This window comes from Triturus cristatus, chromosome 6, assembly GCF_964204655.1.
Source record: "Triturus cristatus chromosome 6, aTriCri1.1, whole genome shotgun sequence".
Taxonomy (NCBI): Eukaryota; Metazoa; Chordata; class Amphibia; order Caudata; family Salamandridae; genus Triturus; species Triturus cristatus.
In genome coordinates this window covers 880028078-880044900 of record NC_140589.1, presented here as the reverse complement: position 1 = coordinate 880044900, position 16823 = coordinate 880028078, and the positions used below count along the sequence as shown (strand labels likewise).

The 16823-nt window shown below is 44.8% G+C and overlaps 1 protein-coding gene across 1 annotated transcript in view; it reads left to right on the top strand.

The window, feature by feature from the left end:
• Positions 1-16823, top strand: part of LOC146818002 (uncharacterized) — a 138113-nt gene that overhangs the window by 50168 nt on the left and 71122 nt on the right. The window lies entirely within an intron of this gene.

The window sequence follows — 16823 nt, the reverse complement described above, 5'->3', positions numbered from 1 at the left end:
CATATGTTAGAGGGTATTGAGTCAGTTCAAGCTTATCAGGATGATGTTTTAATTTTTTCTAGAAATAAGCATGAGCACATATCTACTCTTAGGAAAGTTCTCAACAAGTTTAAAGAGTTTGGGGTTACTTTGGGCTCTGATAAATGCAAGTTCATGGTTGAATCTCTTGATTACCTGGGGCATTCCATATCTGCATCAGGAATCAGGCCCAAGTTTTCTCTCACTCAAGCCATTGATGAAGTGCTTGTACCAAAAAACAAAGACTTGTTAAGATCCTTTTTGGGCATGACAGAATACTACTCCAAATTAATTTCTAATTATGCCCAGGTGGTACAACCTTTACGCATTCTGTTGAAAAAGAACACTACTTTTTCATGGGGAAGTGAAGCTCAGCAAGCGTTTGAGTTGATTAAAAAACTCATTCTTCAAGCTCCTGCTCTCTCTCCGTTTTTACCTGGACACAAATGTATTTTATCTGTTGATGCGAGTCAAAATGGTTTAGGAGCCGTTCTCTGTCAATGGGTCAACGGTAGGGAGAATACGGTGGCTTTTTCTTCTAGGTCTCTCTCTATTCCAGAAACTAACTACAGCACAATTGAGCGAGAAGCACTTGCTTGTACATGGGCTGTAGAGAAGTTTAAAACTTTTATTTAAGGGTCAGAATTAGAATTTTTTTCTGATCATAAGCCTTTAATACATCTACTAAATGGAAATGGGACAGGTAAAGCTTCCTCAAGACTTGTTCGTTTACTGTCACGTTTACATGAATATAACTTTGTTATTAAGTACATACCTGGTGGTCGTAATGCAAGAGCTGATTGCCTTTCCAGGTTATCATTGAAGGATAACTCTTCATCTTCCAGATTTGATGATGTGGAATGCGTGGTAGCCTCTGTTGAGGATTTTATTACTAATTTACCTCATATTACTCAAGATGATTGGATTAAAGCCTCTGAAGAAGATGCTATTCTTTTGGCGGTTAAAAATATGATTGTGTCAGGCTGGCCTAAGGAACCTTCTCCTCTGAAATCTTTTGCACAGGTTAATTAAGAGCTTTCTCTAGTTGAAGGTTTGGTCATGCGTGGTGATCTTGCGGTTCCTCCAACTTTGTTGTGCTTCAAAATTTTTAAAATTGCACATGAAGGGCATTTAGGTATAGGTGCTACTTCTAGGAGGTTGAAATAAAAATTTTGGTGGCCTGGTTTAGATTCAGATGTCACAATGTGGGTAAATTCATGTGATACATGTCTTGTATCTGATAAACATTGGAAAACCATAAAAACGCCTTTGCATAATGTTCCAATTCCAGAAGAGGCTTGGACAAAATTAGCTCTGGATTTTGCAGGACCATTTGCAGTTCTTTCGACAGACAAACGGTACATAATAGTGTTAGTAGATTATTATTCAAAGTGGGTTGAATTTGAATTTTGTTGTTCTCCCACCACGTCATCGGTAATTAACTTTCTTTCTAGAGTCTTTCTCTCAGAAGGATTCCCAAGGGAGTTGGTTACGGATAATTGTTCTCATTTTACATCAAATTTAATGGAGAATTTTTTGTCTGCTCATGCCATTAAACATTTAAAAGTTGCTTTATACTCTCCTTCAGCCAATGGCTTAGTAGAAAGGATGAATAGATTCATAAAAGAAGGTATTCAATCAGCCTTAGCTATTAATGTACCTGTTGATGATTTTTTTTAAAAGAAAATCTGGTCTTATCTCACTACTCCTCATTCATCAACTGGGGTTTCACCCTTTAGGCTTCTCAAGAAGAGAGATCCAAATGGAACACTGTGTCCATCGTGGATTAAAATGCTAAGAAAGAATGATGATTCATGTTTGGTTTGTAAAGATAAACAAAACATGCTTAAAAATGTGACACTCCAACAAACTATACAGAAGAAGAATTTTGATACTAAAGCTTGTAATTACTCTCATGAGTTTAATATTGGGGACTGGGTGTTGATTAAATCTCCAAAAAAAGTCCAGAAAGGTTTGTCAAAATTCTCACTTCCTGTACAAATTCTTAAAGTGTCTAAAGGTTCCTTGTTTCTGGGTCATAAAGGTTGGTGGAGTAAAAGAATGTTGATCAAATTAACTCCAAATCAAGCCAGTGAAATTTTGTCTAAAAAGAAAAGTGTTTTTCAAGATGGTTTACATTTCTCATATTTCTCAAATGGTTTATCCACTGATAATTCCTTGGTTCCTTCCAGAAATGACTGCACGGTACAAGACCTTACTGATTGTGCATCAAGCTCTTTGTCACATAATGAACCTCAAAATATTGTTACTTCTGAGACTCCTGATCCTATTTACAGTAGACCTACTCGCAATTGTACATTTCCCTCAAGATACAAGGATTATTATTTCTCTTAATATTTTTATGGTTTTTTTGTTGTTTTTTTTTGTTTGTGAAAGAGGAGGGTGATGTAATATACTGTATACCATTTGATGCTAATTGTGAAGGCTTGCTTGCCAGGTTTGTCGTCATTGTGGCGTAATGTATTCACGAGCTCACGTTGTCTTAGTGAGCTCGTGTTTTCCCTACATTCTAGTAATTACATGCGCGTGTGGATGTTACACGCGCATGCTATCTGTGTATCTTTTAAAGGAGCATTTCATGAACATGCATTCTCGTGCGTTCAACCTACTCCATGAACTATGAACGGTTCTGTGGGACAGTGACCGTTCATACTTCGGAGAGGAAGGATGAACTCCCGTGGTGTGTTTCGTCTTACTACAAATAAACTTCAAGATCATCTTTTCCTTGGCTACATTTGGATTTATTCTTCAGAATTACGTGTGAAGCTCACACTTTTCAGGGGCGTGGCCAGCCAATCTAACATGGCGGAAGCTAATCGCTAGAGCTCCGCTTGAGAACCCCTAATTATCCCGCTAAACCTGAATATTCCCCGCCGCCCAGGGACACTCGAGCCGCGGAGTTGAGCTTGTACCGCGGCGCGTCGCCCATGCACCCTGTCTTGTGTGGGCGGATCGCTGCTGGCCGGAGCTACGGGCGCTGAGGGCCTCGCCGGAGAGACGTCCTTCGGGCGGTGCGGCGCTGTGGCCGCAGGCGGGGCCTCTGATCTGCAAACCTGCGCTGCGGAGCGGCGCCTGACTCCCACGGCCGTAGCGGCAGTGTAGCCGCTGCAAATGTGAGCAAGCCTCCGGTCCTGGCTGGATGAGACGAGGTGATCGGGCCGTGCGGCCCAGCGGGAGAGGCCTTCTGGAGGTGACGCGCTGAGGCCTACAGATGCCTGTTGCGCACTCACGTCCTCTACAAGGTACTGTGCCCCGGGCTAGCCGGCCCCTATTGAGCCCGCCAACGCCGCACTCATCAGCTGGGTCCACACAGAGACCTGCCAGCGCAACCCACCAACTGCTGGCCAGATCAACACTCCTACATCGCGACTGAAGTGGCTGGGCTATCCTCTACCCTACACACTACTGTGGTTGCTGCCACGACAGCGGGGAGGCTGACTAACGCGCAGCTGGATCGCAGGCTTTTCCCTTTTAAGCCTGCTACGGCCTACACGACATTACTGGACAGAGACACATATGCCCGTCCCACTGAAGTTCCCGGGGGCGGCAAACTGGCGGCCGCGCTCGTGATGTACGCCCAAGACCCCCTGTTCTGAGAGGAGCGACAGACGCAGGTGAGCGGGTGGCCTTGGAGGGCCGGTGGACGGATACGGGAGAGTTCACGGTGCTTGCTGCCCCAGAGAAGACAAACCTCCCCCACTGGACAGATCCCATGTACGTGGGGGCTGGGGGACTCAGTCTTTGCCACCTGACACTGAGGGAGAGCAGAGCGGCCTTGCTGTGTCTCGGGCCCGGGGGCCGGATCGGGCCTAGGCCGTGACTGGGCGAACAGTAAAACCGGGGGCCTCGCCTACTGCCCGCGGGGCGGGGTTGAATAGTCACTGCGTCTTGTAGAGACCTTTTTGCAGTTCCTGCCTGCTGCCTTCCCTCAACACTGCTCCGCTTTCAAGGGGCCGCCTCGCTCTGCTTTACCGCCTCATCCCTCTAGCTGCAGGTGAGGTGCTCGGGGTGCCCCCCCTCCCACCCTTCTCCCAACTCGACTTGCTGATGGTGATTACTCTCTACCACCTGCGCTAGATCAAGGGGAAAACCGAGTCCACACGTGGGCAGGGTAGACCAATCCATACCTCGATGGGCTTTCCTGCTTGGGGGCGATAGAACATGGGACCTGGCCCGCAACAGCAGGGTTTTATTCCCGTTCTACACCTTCCTGAACCTAGTTGGATCTCTCTATCCATACTCTCAGGGCCCACTAAGATGACCCATTGGGAACCCTTCTCCTCACCTGTGGACCCCATCTGTGCAGCGCCTAAACTTATTTTGCTCACAGATGTGTCCCAACAGGCAGACAGTACCCACATGGCCAACACAGTGGTGTGGCCCAGTCCACCCTGGGGTGTGACTACTGTCCCCCTCCCAAGGGCAACTCTGTCCACCAGGACAGCCAGCCACAGTGGCCACTGACAACTGTCAGTGATGAGAGCCAGGCCTTATGCCTTTCAGGCCACTCCAACTGCTGTGACGTCAGAGAGTGGGGGGGTGGTAGCCCCAGGTGCCTGGCACCCTTTTTCCACTCTCCCCCCTGCCAGATCAGGTATGGCATCCTGAAACTGGCCCACCAGCCCAAGGTCTGTACATTGCGGCTGGACAGGAGACTGGGGTGAGCTCTCCCACACCCGGTCCTCCTCCCTGAGACTCTGTACCCTCCCACCTCGAAGACAAACTGGTAGCGGCACTGTTAGCAGTTGCCCCTTCCCCCAGGTCAGGGGGGACACCCTGAACCTGGTCCTCCAACCCAGGGCCTGTACCCTTAGGCTGGACATGTGCCTGGCAACCCAGGACTTCCAGGGGAGTACACCAACCCCCCACCCCCCCCAAGCAAAACACACTCCTCATGAGTTATGCGATAGTCTGCCTGGCGCAGGTCTCCAGCCTCCTGTCCACCTGACAGAGCATGAAGAACCCCCAGGCCAGAAGGAGCCTCACCAGGGTCAGTCCTGGGGTGCTCTGACCTCAGAGCTGGCAACTCCTGACCCACTGGGGACGGCGTCCTCCCCTCACCCTTTTCTCTGGAGTCATGCACCCTCCCAACTGGAGTGGTTCTGCCAGACACCAGAACTGGTGGGATGCTTGTTACAGCAGCCCCCCAGTTCCCCAGACACTAGGGGATCCCCTCAACGGGTGGCCTTCCAGTACAGCCAAGGCTCCCCACCTGGTGTTCCCTCATGGAGCCACCCAGGCTCTGGGACCGGGTTTCGAGCAACTTGGCCCGCAGCCCATTCCCACTCCTTCTCCGCGGAGACAGGACATGAGTCCCTACACCCGTCCCACAACCCCGGGACCTATCTGGGCTACCACAAACCTTTCCCACCACCCTCAATTGGGAAAAACCTAAGCCACTTCCTTCCGGGTCACCCCAGATGCTTCTTCAGACACTCTGGAATCCACCAAAAGGTCTGCCTCCAGTGCAAGCTCCCTGGGGTCAGAGATCTCACACTCCACCGGGTGTTGGCATAGCTCTGGAAAACCGGGACTTAAAATATGCTCTCTAACAATTGAATCACACAGCCCCACACAGTTGTTAACCAAACTACCCTTCACGCAACCATCCAGTGCCTCAGAAAAGTACCCCACATCATTCACACAAGACTGGTGAGACAGTGTCTGGCTGTTGCTTTTCCTCAACCCATACTCTTCTGGCTAGCCTCCATACTCACCAGGGCTTCTATCATGGGGGAAACCTCAGGGACACCTCGCACCACTGGAGTAACCTCACAATCCTGAACCCCCTGGTGTATGTCAACCCCCCTCCTTGAAGCAGGACCCCAAATCTGTGTGTGCGTGTACCTAACCCTCAGTACTGGACACTACATGTTTGCTGCCACCATCTGAGCTGGGCCTTGCCCTACTGGCTTCCCAGTCCAGCTCTCTCATAAACTCATGGTCTAACATCATCCTTTTCTCCCCCATGGCTAACTTAAGCTTCTCCAGTTCCACAGCAACTCTCCTTGCTTCCCGCCTGTCCTCCAGCTCCTCTGGGGACAAGGCACTGCTGCCTGGTTTAGAGGGTGCCCCCCCCTCCTGAAGCACACCCACCCTTGGAATAGGCTCCTCTGCCTCCATGCCAAGATCCCTAAACAGCTCCCTAGCATGTCTGGCTGCTACCCAGGCCCTCAGCACCTTTTGTAGCACCTCTTTTCTGGTGAGGCCCTGATTTGGATTTTGAGGTTTTTGCAGATAGCCTTCAATTCGTTCACATTGTAGGTTTCTAACCGCTCCTCCTCAAAGGCCACTTCCAAGGATGCAACAGATGATGCAATTGATTCAGGCATGCTGCACTGGAAAGTTTCAGGTCAAAACCAATGGAAAGGCAAAAATAGGCCAAAAAACCCAGTATGTGGTACGTAATGGTCTGCGATATGGTAGTAGTGCACACCAATCACGGTAAGTCAAGTGCAAACACAAGTCCTATCCTCTCCGCTGAGAACCAATGTTAGAAATGGGGGTCTCTAGTTGGCAATGGTTTGCACCTTGTCCAAGTAGGAACTCTTCCTTCTAGTCAGGATAAGGGAGTTACACTCCTAAAATAACCCCTGCTCACCCCCCTTGGTAGCTTGGCATGAGCAGTCAGGCTTATCTTAGAGGCAGTGTGTAAAGCATTTGCACATAACCAACAGTAATACAGTGTAAGCACTACAAAAGGACACCACACCAGTTTAGAAAAATATCAAATATTTTTATATACTTAAGACAAGACCAAAAACTATAAAAATCCACAATATGGTACTTAGAAATCTTCAGTTATCACAATAACCTTGAAAAACAGTTCCTTGAAGTCGATAGCTCCCTCTGGGGCTATCCCGGCATCCTGAACAACAAATCCAAACAGTTCTGGCTGACCATGGCGTCACGGGCCAGCTACGGTGTCGGGAAGACTCGCAACAGTACCTTTAGAGGTGCAGGGCGTCGGCGACCTCTCGTTGAGCTCCGAAAGCACGGCGTCCGCAGGCGTCGGTTCCAGAGGTCGGTGCAGGAGTCGTCGGGCCCTTGAAGTCACACGCGTTGCAGATCGAACTCCTCGTGGTTGAAGTCAGGAGCGCCGGCGTCTGTAGGCGTCGGGTGCTGCGGTGTGAAGTGCAGCTGTGCGGCGTACGATGCCCTCAGGTCGCGGTGCAAAGTGATGTGGTGCTGGCAGGCCACTGTGCAGGCAGCGTCGTCGTCGTTGCTGAAGCGCTGCCATCAGCTGACGAACTGGAGTCAATGGCATCGGTAGGCCAAGGCTAAGGTGCAGGATGAGGGCGGTGCATTGTGTAACTTTACGAGTGGTGCCCTCGAACCACAGTGCAAGCAGGGGCATCGATTTCGGCATGAAGCGGTGTCGTCGGGAATACCAAGGCGGCGTCATGAAGCGAGGCGATGTGTTGTGCAGTGCCCCCAGGTCACGGTGCAAGCAGCGACTCGGTGGCAGCGTCGGTGGGACCAGGGTCGCAGTGTTGTGGCGGTGCCCTCTGCGGTGCCTTTAGGACACAGAGTTGGCTGCGTCGTCGTCGACGGCGTTTGGTTGCTTTTTCTTCTGTTTCAGCGCAAAACACACAGTCCCCAGTGCTGAGGGCAGAAGAGCTTGAAGTCTTTGCTGCTCCTGAGACTTCTTGAACAGGGGTCAAGCTCTACCTCAAGACCTTGGAGAAACTAACAAAAGTAGATTGCAGAAAGTTCAGTCCAGTCCTTTCACTGCCCAAGACAGAAGCAGCCACTGCAGCAAAGCACACAGCAAAGTGGTGGTAGTTCCTCCTCACAGCTTCTCCAGCTCTTCTTCTTAGCAGTCTTCTTGGTCCAAAAGAGTTCTAAAATTCAGGGGTTTGAGCTCTACTTTTTATAGCCCAAAATCCTTTGTCCTCTCAGGCAGAGAGTGTCTGTGGCCAGCCAGAACCAGTTCTACCTTCTCTGGTGTGGCTTCCTGGCAGGAGGTGCAGACGGCATTGTCAGAGGCAGACCAGGCCCATTCAGGTGCAAGGAAATCTCCTCCCCTACTCTAAATGCAGCCCAGGTCTATTCAGCCCTTTTCTGACCCACCTAGACTATCTGGAGCCACTGCTGCTCCCCAGCCCCTGTCATCCAAAACCCGGACAGTCAATCTTCAAACCCAGCAGAGGACTGCTGGATGACTGAGCAAGAAAATTCCTAATTTCTAAAAGTGGTATTTTCATACCCAGAATATAAAAATCACCTTCACTAAAAGATGCATCTTTAGATTCTGAGTTCAGGCATACTAAACTTTATTTTCCAGCTTAGTCCCCTGGGCCAATTATGTTTATAAGATGTTATAAACAAACTCCCCATTCTGTCCTATGGGGAACAGCTAACCTTGCAATAGTGAAAAACGAAATTGGTAGTAATTCACTATCAGTACATGCCTTAAACTGGTCCTATAATGTGACCTGTCTAATACACAGTTAACAGCTGCAAAACTGATCTAAGTTTGGGGCAGAAGCCCGTGGTCAGAGTGCCAGGAGTTCTCATTGACCAGTGCCAATATACACTTGGAAAGATTTGTGTTCTCAAGGGTTGGAGTCATTGACTATGAATACCCTTCACCAGGTTTGGGACCAGCAACCTGGAGATGTTACATCCTGCCAGGAACAGCTGCCATAAAACTACCTTGAGGGAAGAAGCCCACTGCACTTCCTGCTGAGGGAAGTGTGCTGGTGGAACACTTGCAAAAGGAAAGGCTGCCTAGAAAAGGAGGGCCGTGAGGAGTTCCATAGAAATAACTAATGTTGGTTCGCAATATCCCTGAGAAATGATCTGCCGTGGGGCAGGCAGCATGGTGAAGCCTTGTGACACTGGTTCCTTTACAGTGTATCCCTGAGTGAAGAAGCTTGCTCAAAACTGTTAGCACAGATGTGGGTCAAATTTAAATAAATAGGGCACGACCTTCTCAATTACCATCACTCACGGGATCAGGACCTGTTCCCACACCAATTTCTACTCTCAGGTGATGGTTCTTTGTCACTGTATTTTGATCAAAAGAGCTATTTCATCTCTCACAAACAAATTGATTGCAATTCCAAGTTTTTAGTCAATAATGAGAGTTGTAAGTAGTTTTGAAGGGTTTTATTTTCTTAACTAAAAGTTTTTTGTGAATTCTGATTCTTTATTCATTAGTCAAATAGCAGTCAGGTTACTGAATTGATAATAACAATATTGTTAGAGCAGATCATATTAAAATAATGCAGTCAGCGCATTCCATAAAGGAAACTTCCCTATTCTAAGAATGGGGATGGAAAGAATTGTGTCAGTCAGAACTCATGAAGAGTTCAAAAGCGAAAGGCAAGAGTGAGAATAGAGCATGAAGCTTAAATCAATAATTGCAGAACTTCCCATAAATAGAAGTTCAAAAGTTCAGTCGAATCTTTCGATAGCATGGGGCAAATAAGCTTTAGCACATTAAATCAGCATATAATATGGGTCTGATAGAATGTCAAAGCAAGTGCTCAGCCTGTCTCATCTCCTCTCTCTCCTCTTCTCTATGCATTCCTGTCTCTGCTCTGTGCTGAGCTGCACTGCTCTCTGTTCTCCTGAACTAGGAACACGCATTTAAAAAATATTGTATAATTCATGTTACAAATCATGCTGCCTTGTTCTCTCGTCTTCAGCCAATAAGAATTCAGTATTCTCCAAAAGACCCCTTTCTCTCTCCGGTTCTCACAGGTCTTCTGTCTGGCATGCAGGCTTATCTTCACGTTTGAAACTTCACAATGCACATTTCTTAGCTTGAGTCTTTATTTTCCATGACTTCACTTTACTAACCTTCTAATAAAATAAAATGTATTTTAACTAAACAAATCTGTGTAAAACCATTTTCTCGTCTGCAAGAAAATATTATTAAGCAGGAAATTCTAATACGTGTTTTCTGCTTTCCTCAACCAGTAAACTAAAGTTTAGTCAGTTATAAATGGTTTTCTGTGTGAATGCTAACATTTACCAGCAACAAACTATACCATATCAGTGAGAAAAGAAGCATCTTCATTATTTCACATTCCTTTCTATGCTAACTGAAGGTTAAGCATGCATGCCCTTGCACTTTTTATTCAAACCAATATTTTAGCAAGCTGTGTAAAGCATTCAAGGCTTAAATGTAAATGTTGTGTTATTTTTAATACAAACTTCACGTTAATTCTGCACACATGTTTTATTTTTTGTAGGTTTAATAAAAGCACATTCTGCAGTTAGGACAAAATCTTAGTCAGGCACATTAAGGTCAAACTATTAAATACATTTTTGTGCATGGTTCAGCATTTCCTAAAGAACATTATTTATTAATGGAAAAGTGTAGTTAAGGCCTACCATTGAGCAAAATGTGTCTGCATGTCACTTTTAGAATGCACTTTTTGATGTTGAAGCCTAAGGCAGATTAGGATTAGTATTGATAAATGTTTATAGGCACACAGATTAATACTGGATTTGGCAGATCTTTGCAACAGCAAGTTCACCGCTGTTATCTGGAGTAAGCTCTTCATTTGTTTGGGTGTTGGGCATAGCCTTTGGGCTTGAGAACATCCCCCAAGGAAGACTTCGCTCTTTCCAAATGGCGCAAATGTGTAGGGCCTAGTTACCTGTTTCTGAAACATCCACTCCTCAACTGGCTTGAAGGTGCACACCTGTGCACATCCATGCTGGCGGAGGACTGACTAGAAGACCATCATGCCAGGACAAAGTCGTCTGCTGACAGTCATCTGGAAAATATGTGCAAATGAGCACCTGGCCAGAAGCAGCACCTCTGCTGACGACACACCGCAGGAGATAACCAAGCACTGGACTAAAGATGTACAGTGTGCAACCAAGATTGTGGAGGGAATGATACCTGCAGACACCTGGCCAGCTACACCAAATAAGCTTGAAGCATTGAAATTGTGACAGTTTTCAGTTTAGTGTGTGTCTGCAGTTTAGTGTGTGTCTGTGGGGAGGAGGGGGGAATAGAAATTTTACACCCAAAGCTTTCGGGGCCTATGAGTGCGTTTTCGTTCTGACGACAGACAGTTTTATCTATCTGCAAAGGTCTCATGTACACATTCAGAAAGAGGCTTTGGTTCAGTTCATATAAACCATTGGCTAATTTGGTTAAGCCCCTTTCAAGAATTGGGCCGCTGGGTTGTCATTCACGTTCTGTAACCAACCTACAGCATTTCACAGATGTATACATTAGTGAGAGTAGTCCATCTTGCAACTCAACCTCTTCCCTTGAGGAAGTGTACAGTAGTTATTGGGAGTCACCATCTTAACTAAAATTCAGACCATCAGATCCAGTGGCAACCACCAAAGAGGAAAGAGATGCCAGGGCCACCCGATTACCACAGAAAATGGCATTGTCGCTTCTTGCATTGAAATAAAAGGAGGAAGCATACGCTCTCATTCATATGGGAATATTTCAGCCATTTTGGAACCGCAGTGTACGTAATAAGTAATTTGCACATTAAAGCTAAAGCCAAAGACAAGCCAATAGGTGTGTCTTAAATCAAAGAATGCAAGTTAGACTTACAGGCTTTGCCACGGCTTATTTAATGTGTGCTTTTATAAACCGGTTCAGGGGATGTAATCCCAGAACAGTAGCAAACTCCCAGGAACAACTGATTTTCTGTGTGCTATTTAACTGTATGCTAAAATTAAAGTCCTTTTTTTTAAAAAGTAAAATCATTAGCTGGGCAATTATTTATTGACTTATTATTCCATCACAGATTTCCGAGTTTATGCTCCAAAACTCCACTACTACACAACACCTCTCAGAGTAAGCTTTGGACTGCTTGACTTCATTACCCTGAGAGTCAAGTGTTGAAGGAGCGGATATATGTGGTGCTCAGTTTTGGGCCCATTAATAAGGTTAAGGCCCCAGGGTCTCCAGAGGTAAAAGGTGCTCATTGTTCCAATCATAGCCCAGTAACCACTGATTAGCCTAGAGCCTCTGAAAACGTTATAGAAAATCCATGGGATTAGAGGCCTCCCTGTATCTCCCTGCTAGATTGCAAGTGTGGAAGGGCAAGAAAATCTACTCTTTCATGTCACATGTGGCAGCAAAGGACTTTTTAAATGCAAAGAAGGACTCCAGAATGGGTGCAATGGAGGGCGAGGATGGTTGACATACTCTCAGGTGCAAATATCTTTGACTCCATCATTGGAACTAGGCTGATTGTCAACTACTCCATCTATCTTTAATCAAGAGGGGGGAGAAAGAAGGGATTGTAATCCATTCATCTTCCTTATAGTACTACAGAATATCAAGAGGGAATGGATTATTTGACCTGAGTAACCAGGGTTTGCAACGTGTTAGTTGTTTTTCATTAAAAAACCCTCATTCACGTACACAACCCGTGAGGCGGTATATCTTGGTTCTCCGCCCTATTAAAAACGTGACAGCATCATCATTGTTTTTTTTTTTCATATGCTTTCCTCCACCAGGAGGAGAACCACTAGTTATTGCAGTAGTGATCAATGAAAGAGGTGCGAAAGTGCTCAAGTGAGGTGAATAAAAACTGGGAATTTAAGAACCTCGTATTGCCTAAACTACACCTTTAATAAGTCTGAAATCGAGGTAAGTAAAAACAGTGTTGTGCGTGAAAAGACGAGTTAATAGTCTAACGCACTAGAATGTCCAAAAAAGGTCGACATGTTTCAGCACTTTAGAATTGCCCTGACATGTCGGGGGCACTTTCTTCAGGACCTCAGAAAAGTAGTAGTGGCTGTGAATTGTTACAGCCTAGGTAAACTATACTCTAGTTCACTTCATTCAGATAAGGTCAATAAGTACCTGTTCATTGTGGAAAAAGAAAAAAAAACAAAAGGAAGAGAATTGAAGAATGTCACACTCCGCATTCAAAGTATTCTTCCAGTAACATGTTCTGTCCCATAATACATTCTGATTTAAATGGTGCACTAGAAAAACAAGTAAGAAACTAAAAAATGGCAATTTTTTATCCCCGTCTGGTGCTTGGATAGGGGTTGTTTCGGGGTCAACATCCCTATTTGTACACTAAGTAGAGTGGTTAAATGACTCATTGTGGCGATGTTATTGCTTAAATCATGAATGTTAGAGTCCGTGTTAACAGTTCTAAGTTAATGCGTAAGTAGTAGCGATTAGTGGGTCTCCTCGATGTTATAACCCAGTGGATGCTTGGGAATTCAGCTCGGTGTGTTTTCCCTCGCTAGTATGTGCCGTAATTGCACATGAGTAATTGCAAAGATCGTCTCAGTACTCAGAAAATTAGTGTGATATATATAGATCACTGGTCATCATGCTTGTTAACTCATAGGTGGGCCCCAATAGTGGTATTAAATAAGGTTAAGAGGCACAGGGCGCGTTTTAGAGACTCATAGACAATGACATTAAGCTGAGAGAAAACGGGTTTGCTAAATGACGGCGTACCTTAAAGTCCTAAAATACAGACTTCCTCGGGGTACCGGCGGGCATGGTAACCTGCTGGAAAGAAGTACGTGTTAAGTACAAATAAGTTAAAATGATACGATACGTGTCTGTAGGCCGTCTGTTTTCTCCTCGTGTTGTACCTGCTTCAGACGCACAGAGTGACTTGTGTTCGCTCTTCCTATGGTGCCCCAGATGATGCGGGCCCAAGGACGCCAGCGTGATGTTGCAGTTCTCGGGGTTGTCATAGTAAAAACACTAAGCAGAGTGTCTAAGACGGCACTGGAGGAAAGATTCTGACAATAGGTTTATGAATATACTGGCACTCGTGTCTTTTTATCCCAAGTGGACTATTCGTTATATTGCACTATTTTGAAAAATTATTTAAAAATTATTGCTCGGTTTTGAAAAATTAATGAGGAATTTTAAGAGGAAATATTCAGAGGAAATACTTTTTGCGGCATATCGGCCATGGTCTGAAAGTATATTTTTAGGTAATTGATCTAATATGTGTAGGAAGTTCATGTTATAGAATGTTTTAAATTTTCTATAATATTCAGAGGAAATACTTTTTGCGGCATATCGGCCATGGTCTGAACGTATATTTTTAGGTAATTGATCTAATATGTGTAGGAAGTTCATGTTATAGAATGTTTTAAATTTTCTATTTGGTGTTGACACGTAAGGTAGGCCAAGATTATAGTTGGTTTTACTAATAGAACTGTGCCGGTTGATACTTTCTGCAGGTATTTTTGGGATTGTTGATATATCCGTCCAAGATAGTGTTTCCTTGGATAAGTACTCAATGTTGGGTTATGCTATTCACGGATTTATAGCCTGGTTAGTCAAATAGATTGTGATCTACTTTGCTGCATATTAGATTAGACCAGGTGGTTCTAACTTTCAGTCCTTATGTCCCAGACTTAACCACAGAATGTTATCGTTAAGACCTGTAGTATTGGTCTTAAGGCGGTGGACCCATCTTTTCTCCTTTTCAAAGAGTGTCCGTTCTGCATTGTGGTTTTTGTTTCTAAGGTTTCCAAGATCACCCAATTCAGATCGTCAACGGTGTGTTGTAATTCGATATATTGATTACTCATCTTGGTTGTGCCCCTCTTACATTTTACATTACTTCTGTGTTCACATATTCATTGTTTTGCTTTTCGGCACGTCATTCCTATATATCGTAGGGCACATGGACACGTGATCATATAGATCACATGTGTGGAATTGCAATTGGTATGATGTCTGATTGTCCATTTCAATTCAGGTAGAAGTTGGATAGTTTTTGTTGCTGTGGTCAAGTTGCATACCGAGCATGAACCACATGGGTAGTGTCCAGTAATAGGGGGCATGTTCCATAATCTGGCATTTAACTCTTTTTGGGGTGGTGGGGGTGGTCTTGTATGGACAAGGATGTCTTTTAAGTTCTTTGTTCTTTTGTTGGCAAACCTTGGTTTTGGCCAGTCAAGTGAGCCTGATAAGATTCACCAGTTTTTGTTTATGATTTTCTTAACGTTGTTTGAAGCTATGCTGTATGTGCTGATGCAGGTTACTATGTCTTGCGATGGTTCTTTGAACGTAATTTCCAGTAGACTCTCTCTTAACTGGTTTCTTGCCATTTTCTGGCACTTGTTGATCGTCTTCTCTGGGTAGTCACGTTTTTTCAGTTTTTCACAGAGATCTTTTACCTGGCTTTTGTATTCTCCAAGATCACTTCAGTTGTGCCTGAGGCGTAAAAATTGACTGAGACGGGAGATTGTCTCTGAGTGGACGAGGGTGAAAGCTTTTATAGGAAAGTAAACTGTTCTTAGATGTTGGTTTGAAAAATGTCCTTGTTTTGTTGTTTTCAATGTAGACGGTTATATCCAGAAAGTCCAGTTTTTTGTTGTCTGCAATATAGGTAAATTTAAGACATTGGTCTCTAGTATTTATCCATCTATGGAAATTTTGTGAACTTTCTTTATTACCTTCCCAGATTAGAATGATATTGTCAATGTAGCGCTTCCAGAAGCGTATCATCGATAGAAAGGGGTTGGTAACGTTCTGTATGAACGTGTCCTCAAAGTTACTCACGTAGAGCCCTGCCACACTAGGGTAAAAGTACTGCCCATTGATGTTCCGTGGCATTGTTGGTACATAGTGTCATTGTGCTCGAAATAGTTCTCAGTGTGCGCTAGTCTGCAGCACTTCCTGAGTACTGAGACGATCTTCGCAATTACTCATGTGCAATTACAGCGCATACTAGCGAGGGAAAACACACAGAGCTGAATTACCAAGCATCCACTGGGTTATAACATTGAGTAGACCCACTAATCGCTACTACTTACGCATCAACTTAGAACTGTTAACACTAACTCTAGCATTCATGATTTAAGCAATAACATCACCACAATGAGTCATTTAACCACTCTCCTAGTGTACAAATAGGGATGTTGACCCCGAAACAACCCCTATCCAAGCACCAGACGGGGATAAAGAATTGCCATTTTTTAGTTTCTTACTTGTTTTTCTACTGCACCATTTAAATCAGAAGGTATTATGGGACAGCACGTTACTGGAAGAATACTTTGAATGCTGAGTGTGACATTCTTCAATTCTCTTCCTTTTGTTTCTGTTTCTTTTTCCACAATGAACTGGTACTTATTGACCTTATCTGAATCAAGTGAACTAGAGTATGGTTTACATAGGCTGTAACAATCGACAGCCACTACTACTTATCTGAGGTCCTGAAGAAAGCCCCCCGACCCGTCAGGGCAATTCTAAAGGGCTGAAACATGTCGACCTTTTTTTGACATTCTAGTGCGGTAGACTATTAACCCGTCTTTTCACGCACAACATTGTTTTTACTTACCTCGATTTCAGACTTATTAAAGGTGTAGTTTAGGCAATACAAGGTTCTTAAATTCCCAGTTTTTAATTCACCTCACTTGAGCACTTTCACACCTCCTTCTGGTGGAGGAAAGCATACGAAAAAGAAACCCAATGATGATGCTGTCACGTTTTTAATAGGGTGGAGAACCAAGATATACCGCCTCATGACTTGTGTATGTGAATGAGGGTTTTTTAATGAAAAACGACTAACACGTTGCAAACCCTGATTAGTCAGGTTGAGTGATCCATTCCCTCTTGATATTCTGATTGTCAACTCACACATAGCCGGAAGGGATCCAACCAGTGTTGATAGTGGATAGACGGGAAACAGCCGAGGTTTTTACCTCGTTGTGCCTTTACCACGCATTTTTTAGCATGCATATTTTTACCGTGAATAGGCATTTGCAATGCATGCCAATACCACACATTTAAGTTAAGTTGGGGGGGTCTCCCTCCACAAATACATTGTTTTTAAATGTAAAAACAATGCGTGGTA